This window comes from Lacerta agilis, chromosome 4 (genome assembly GCF_009819535.1).
Source record: "Lacerta agilis isolate rLacAgi1 chromosome 4, rLacAgi1.pri, whole genome shotgun sequence".
Classification (NCBI taxonomy): domain Eukaryota; kingdom Metazoa; phylum Chordata; class Lepidosauria; order Squamata; family Lacertidae; genus Lacerta; species Lacerta agilis.
The window spans coordinates 72,159,117-72,166,573 of NC_046315.1; the positions used below are offsets into that span (position 1 = coordinate 72,159,117).

Consider the following 7,457-nt stretch of genomic DNA (forward strand, 5'->3'; position numbering starts at 1 on the left):
GGTTTTTGAATGATTTTCGGGAGCCGAACGTCCAGCGCAGCTTCCAATTGGCTGCAGGACACTCCTGCAGCCAATCGGAAGCTGCGCTTTTGTTTTCAAATGGTTTCGTGAGTCCAACAGACTCCCAGAATGCATTGTTTGAGAACCAAGGTACAACTGTAATAATACAAAATATTCATCCATAATGTAAGCTGACATACTTGATGTAAGAGCAAGAAGATACAAGAGACACCAACAAGCTCTCTAGAAAGAAAGTAATAATAAACATGCAGAGCATAAGAATCTAAGAGCCCTGTAAGATCAGACCAAGACCGACCTAGTCCAGCATCCTGTTCTCACAGTGGTCAAATGAGATGCCTACGGAAAACCTGCAAACAAGACTTGAATACAACAGTACTGTGCCCACTTGTGCTTCCTGGGAACTAGTATTCCGATTTTTGAGCTGGCACACAGCCAGCATGACTAGCAGATATTTCAATAAACATAAAACAGATACTTGCAAGTCAAGTCACAGAATATAGAGCACATTGCTTGTACTATATGATCAAGGATCTAAGCATGAATAAGCCAATTTACTACACAGCCTGTGAAAGTGGACTCACAGGGGTGGGGATAGGTTTTGGGACTGGCATGGGTCCAATTGTGACCCTGCAAAAATCTGTTTTTAAAAATATTTTAGCTGTTTTTACCTTATGTCTGTGCATCACCTTGAGATGCATGTAAATAAACCCATAAACAAAAATAAAGAAATAAGACATGTCTTGGAAGGAAATTACTTTGAATGTTAAGCGTATGGTCCAAACAAACTTGATCATCATCAAGTTGCCTCAATTTTCCATAAAAAGCTAACCATATGATTTAATTATAACATATAGGCCTAAAGATGTACTTCAGGTGGATTTTCAGCTAGGTGTACCAATACAAAAAACATTATTTTCTGCTATTAGAATTTCTAGACAAAAACTAAGTTGCAAATCTATATACAATTATCTGGGAGTAAACTCCATTGAATTTAATGAGACTTACAGGGATTATTCGGCAAATATGAAGCAAAGGCACATTAACCACTGTTCAGTACAATTATTTTCCAAGTACTTAATATATTTTATGTCAGCGACTTATTCAGACTAACTACCTTTTACATTACCTGTAATTGTATTTAGTTACTAAACTAGTTTAGCATTTTTGTCTGTTTAATAGCAATAGAACAAGCAGAAACTGAGATTACAGTCCATTCAGAAAGCTGGGGCAATTCTTCCTATTGAATTTCCAGGTTTCATTGGGTTAGTGGAAGGTCAGGTTATGACCAAGGCTCAGATCTCAGTTACAAGTAGGTAGCCGTGTTGGTCTGCCATAGTCAAAACAGATTTCAGGTCCACTTTATCCAGTGGGACATCCCCCAAGTTAGTGTCTTTCTTCTGACTCAACACATAATCCAAAGCATACATACTACCTCACATATGGAAAAGGCAGACTGGTTTTGCCCTGTGAATGAGAAGCTTCAGAACAGCCATTAAGAAAAAAATAGTTTTAATTTTTTGGTTTTATAAGTAAAAATATATTTTTATTATGTGGTCTTTCTAATGTTACCCCCACTAGTAATGATCTGCAATGTTCAATCAATCGGCAGGTAAAACTAGCCTTACAGAGACCGAATAAAAGGCCAATGTCAGGAAAAAAGTTAATGTCACACAAGAGACAAGATAGCAAATGAAAGGTCTTCAGAGACTAGGTGTGTTTAATTATCTTTAGTTTAACGAAGCTGTTATAAGGATCTTATCTAACTTCAGCCTCTGGTATTCACTAGTGATTAAGCATATAAAGATATGTACCAAGACTTCTATTTGACCTTTTCTTCTGAACCTCTAGGGCAGTATTACTAGGGAAGCAATTCCACCACCCCCCTTGCAAGAATTATGGGATTGAAACTGCAAATTGGGTAGTTGTCGAATACACATAAAGATGAAGGACGGGTGCTTGAACAATATACAGTATACCCTCAAAGAAATCAGAAATGCTCCCATCTGAGCAACTGTCTTCGTCCCGTCCCCCCAAAGCAACTGGAAACGTTTCTTATCGCAACCCAGCTGTGAAATCCTGTTGCATCTAACCGCTCTTTCCTTTCTACCCGCTTTCCCCCCCTTTTTTTAAAACCCCGAGCCTGAGTAGCCGGAGTCTTAGTTTTGCAATGGGCACGGGCGCCTGAAGACGCAGAGGAAGGAGCACGGAAAAAACAGCATCTCCTTCCGTGTCAGTAGATAAACCCCGGGCATCCCCACTTCCTCACGCCGTGTGCGAGCTGTGCAGCCACCAGCAAGGCAGCTGCAGGGATGGGAAAAAGCTGCGAGGCACCGCCATGGTTCCCAGGACGTGCTCGGCTTGCAAACGACGCTGATCCGGAACTAAGGACAGCGGCGGTGGCGGCGGCAACCGGGTTGGCGCCTTCGAGGAGGCCAAGGCTTCGCTGACTTAAAACAGCCGACCGCCCTCTCCCCTCAGGATAAGCAAGCAACCCAAGCCCCGCTTGCCAGCCAGGAGGGAGGCCCGCCCGCAGCGGCTCCGGGCCTGCCAAAGCTTTGGTCCCTCGCCCGCCACCTCCGGAGACTTGCATGGCCAAGCAACCCTCGTGTCTGCCTGCGCCGTGTGTACGCACCACATGGGGGCCTCCCCCGCTGCCGCTTCAGACACAACAAGCGCCGCTTCCGCACCGGGATAGGCAGGCAGCTGTGGGCGAAGGCGTTGGTGGCGGGGCCGCTAACCTCTTCCACAGCCTCTCTCACCTTTCTCTGCCCGCCCGCCCGCCCGCCGGGCGTCGCCGCCTGCCCTGCCGGGCCGTGTGGAGACCTCACATCGCGTCCCCGGCTCACGCCGCCCGCCGCCGCAGCGAGAGCAGCAGCAGCAGCTCCTCACACACTTCGCCTCGCCTGCGCCTTCACCTCGCCGTCGCTCCTCCTCCGACCTTCCCTCTCCGAATGCCGCGTCACGCACGGCGCGCTAAAGAGTCTCGCGCCGCCAACCGCCGCCGTTGGGCCTTTCCCCCCTCTCTTTCTCTCTCTCTCTCTCTCTTTTGCTCCCCTCCCTCCTTGCTTGATCAACAGCGCTCGTTCGCCGCAGCCAACCAATTAGACAGTCCTGCCCTGAGGCGGCGCCCCCTGGTGGCCTTAAGCAGTCGCGTGGCCAACGGGGGGAGAGAGAGAGAGAGAGAAATAAATAAATGGAAGGGAGGGGAGGAGAAGTCTTTCCATTATCACGTGACGTCTGGGGAAGCGAGTGAGAGCGCGCGCGCCATCCTCCCCCCCCCTCCCACCGCCCACTCTTTTATGTACTCGCTCTCTTTACCCGCCCTCTCCCCTCGGCTGGCGTTGCGGGCTGCCTGAGTGTCCTCTGAGGGAAGGGGAAGCAGACGAGGCTCTGGCGCCCCCTAAAGGAGAGGCGGCGAGGAGAGAGAAGCGCGGCTCCTCGTTCATACACACAAACAAGGAGGCGGCGGCGGGAGGGAGCTGACAGGAGGAAAGCTATATACTGTATAGACAAGATGGATATAGATCCACGCGCGCAACCAGACCTGGAGCTGCCGCTGCTGCAAACGGAAACTCGGAATGTGGCGTCGCCGCCGATCCAGGCGTTATGTCGGCACTTCTTAAAGGCGCGTGCAAAGGTCCCTGGCGCGGCGTGTTTTAAATTAGTCAGGTTTTTTCGTGCTTAAGCACGTATTCGGCTGCAGCAAGTCTTGCAACTGGCCTATAAGCGCTCGTAGGACGTGCGGCAAGTGCAGCGAAGTCTCTTTGCACATAAAGACACACACGCACGCACGGGGCTGACTTTCATACGCATGGCGTTTTCCAAGCGTGCATGAAGATGCACACACCGACACTGGGGGTTTTTTTTTTTCTTTTGTATCGCCATATATCCCACATTAAGCTTCTGAAGGACCGCCTTTCCCCAACGGATCAGAAAATAAAAGAGACCTGCCGCTGCCGCCGCCCCCCATCCGCGCGCCCCTGACCTGCACCACAGGGACTTCTGGAGATCTCTTATTTCTAAGCAAACTGTTGCCCTTGTTTTATCTTAACTTTTTTTTAAATAATAAAAAACCCAAAGCTTGTCATAATCTGTGGTAAAAAAACACTTACCGGTAGTGGTGTCCACCTGAAAAACGACCCATAAACCCCTTGCACAAATAAATAAATAAATGCAAACTCTGCAACTGGCAACTTGTTGATTGCTCATCCAGCAAAGTAAATGTGTTGGTCTGCATCCACACTAGCATGTTTTCTTTTGTTTGCAGTAATTTGTACTGTATTTATATACCACCTTGGCTGTCCTCCATCATGGAACCTAACTTTGTTGTTGTTGTTGTTGTTGATTGAATTTATATACAGCCCTATTCCCGGAGTAAAGGAGCAGTGCCAAGAAAAGCAGGATGCTCCTGTTTGTTTTGAATCCAATGTTGTGTCTATGGGAGAGGCCAGAAGCTATTGGAATGTATTACAATGGTACCTCAATTTACAGACGCTTCAGGTTACAGACTCCACTAACTCAGAAATAGTACCTCGGCTTAAGAACTTTGCTTCAGGATGAGAACAGAAATCGGACAGCAGTGGCAGCAGGAGGCCCCATTAGCTAAAGTGGTGCTTCAGCTTAAGAACGGTTTCAGGTTAAGAACCGACCTCCGGAACAAATTAAGTACGTAACCAGAGGTACCACTGTATTGGACATTCCTCTGTTGGGTTCAGGTTGTATATATGTGTAAATAAACCATCTACAATAATAAAGTGCAAGTGACTCTGCGTCCAGTCCCTGTGTCTGTGGGATTGCGCTACTGCGCATGTGCCCCATGGACAGCCATTGGGACTTGGAGCGCAGAGACTTCGGGCGGCTGGGCGAAACTGTTGAAGTGGCGGGTGTGCGCGGGCATGCGGCAGGTGCGCACTCGCGTGGACTTCTAAGCGGCAGCGGCCGTTACAAGTGGTGGCGGGCGAGCGATGTCAAGCGAGAGCTGCTCGGTTGTTAGAAAAAAAACCCAGATAAGCGAGAGCCACTCAGTCAGCTCTGCACATGTCCCCGACGTTGCTAGGGCAACAGTTTGACCACATATGTTCTAGCGCCCGTTAATTTAACGGGGTTAATGTATTAGTGTATCATAAAGACACCACAGTCTCCACTGTGCCTCATTGTCCTAAAGGAAACTCACACCCTGGATAAAGCATCTGCAACCCCTGAAATTTTGCACCACTTGTGAAAATGGGGTGGGGGACATATAACAATATTCTTTCAAAAAGTTTATTTTCTATGTGCATTTATTTTTCTGATATTCAATGTAACCCCTTAAGTTTTTATTCTGCCCGTGACTCATGGGTAACCTAATTAATTTTATTTGAGTGCCTCCATAGAAACGAATTCCAGCTTTGCCAATTTCATTTTAATGTCTTTGGTTTATTATTGGACCACACAAAGCCCACAAAAAACTACATAACTCATTGCTCCAGGGCGATTGTAACAGATGGATGAAAACGTGTGTGAAGCAATGCACAGCTGTTTCTACATATTTGTGTATGTACACAGAAAACGACATCTGCTCCAGATCTTGTGTGTCAGCACACACAAAATACTGTACTGCTTTCTACAAATGCAAGCGCACACAGAAACAGAGGAATACCAACAACAAAATCTTAATAAAATAAGCCAACATTCATTTAGCGACTATGTCTATGTAAATATCTGGATTCCTTTCCCTGCCCCTGCCCCCCTTTGTAACAATCGCCTCAAGAGAGCTTGCACTGAAGAGAATGCTCTGCATGTAAGTGAAAGATCAATTACCTTGTAATCAAATGGTTTTGCATAGGCAGCCGAACGTTATAGGCAAGATCACATTATCTCAGGCTGTGTGTATAATGTTGAAATCAGTCTGATTGCATCTCTCATACAAGACAGTGCTGCACTGCAGGCACAGCCCGCAGAGTTTGCATGCAACGCCAGACGTCTCCTGCACCGCCGCACTGTACCTGCTTTTATCAGTATCATTCATTACAGGACATTCCTAGCTGCTGTCTGCTACAGAGGCTTAGCCGAGACGGGGATACATTTGGGGATTAAAGTGCAAGGATAATCTATGTTTAACACGCTGTTGCTGTCAGGGGTGGAAAATAAAGGATGAAGAGGCCTCCTCTGAGATGCAGCTGCCTTTTACTGACATCTAGTGGGCAAAAGGAGGAACTGCAGGGAGCAAGTACATAGAAAACCAGGAAGCAAAAAACAAAACCAAACCAACACACTGATTTTTAAAGTATTAAATGTTTTCAAAACCATGAGAACCCAGAGGCTGAAAGGGACGGTGTGTCAGAAGGGAAATGAATGGAGAGAGATATACGGTATGTAACTTTGTATTAAAGTAGCATTTTTGTGTGCAACTTTGTATATTTGTAATATTGTATTTGTTGCTGCTTCAGTTTTTTGTAGAGCGCTTATAGTGATGTTTTTAATATATTAAGCTTTATAGAAATTAAATAATCAAATAAAGTTATCCCTAATCTCCTTCATTGTGTAATATGATAACAGGCACACATGTGCCCCAGTACTGTGATTTACTAGAGAAAGTGTCAATATTATTTACAGATGCCACTGAGTTTTGCATAAGTAAAAAAAAAAATCTAGTGCAAATTTAGATTTCCCCCCACCCCTAAGTTTGTTCTTACTGATTTAATTGTTTTATCCTTTTTGTAAAACCACCTCAAGGTTTTCTAGGATCAAGATGTATATAAACTTTATGGAATACCTTTTAAAATGTAGCTCCTTAGTGTTGACACTACAGCCAGGGTGCTTGCCAGGGTCCACTCACAGAAGTCGTCCCACTGAAGGACACTTTGCTCAGTTCTTGATGGCCCTTATACTTGAGCACAGCTTTAAAGCTCCACATTGCCATCATCCCTTGACCACAACATCCCTACAACGAACAGCTTCCTTGCCCCGTTATGGCTGGTGCCTACAGCTGCCATTGTCCCTTCAGAAGGATGAAACTTAAGTGTAATAATGTAAGACAGCTGCTTGCATTCTAAAACCATTTAACTCTGCTGTGGCATTAACTGTACTACAATCAGCTGGAAGTCAGATTAAAATTGTGGCTCCACACAACTATTAAAATAGCATTTTTTGCCCTGTTAAAATATTGATTGCCTGTCCATATGGCAGAATGTAATAATGACAAGGGAAAACACCTGCTATTAAAATGCAAGGGCAGGAACAGATCACTTCCTATATGTTTTTAAATCTTATTTTTAGGGTAGTTTCCTTTTCCTTGATCTAAGTGCATGCAGAGGCAACAGCTTGCATATCTGCCTCTGCAGAGCTCGTCAAGGTCCTTCAGGTATGCTGGATTTCTAACTTGATCTCCACTCTTGCCTGGAATTCCTTCCTTGATGGGACATTGCAGGGCTTCTCCTGTGAGCTCTGAGCTATCC

General features: G+C 45.8%; 1 protein-coding gene across 1 annotated transcript in view; it reads right to left on the reverse strand.

Annotated features, from left to right (window-relative positions):
- The window catches only part of REV1 (REV1 DNA directed polymerase), a 41,618-nt gene extending 38,637 nt beyond the window's left edge, over positions 1-2,981 (reverse strand). The window contains exon 1 of the mRNA XM_033147582.1: positions 2,781-2,981. The gene's annotated coding sequence lies outside the window, so the exon portion shown is untranslated. The remainder of the gene's footprint in view (positions 1-2,780) is intronic.
- Between the last annotated feature and the right edge of the window lie 4,476 nt (positions 2,982-7,457).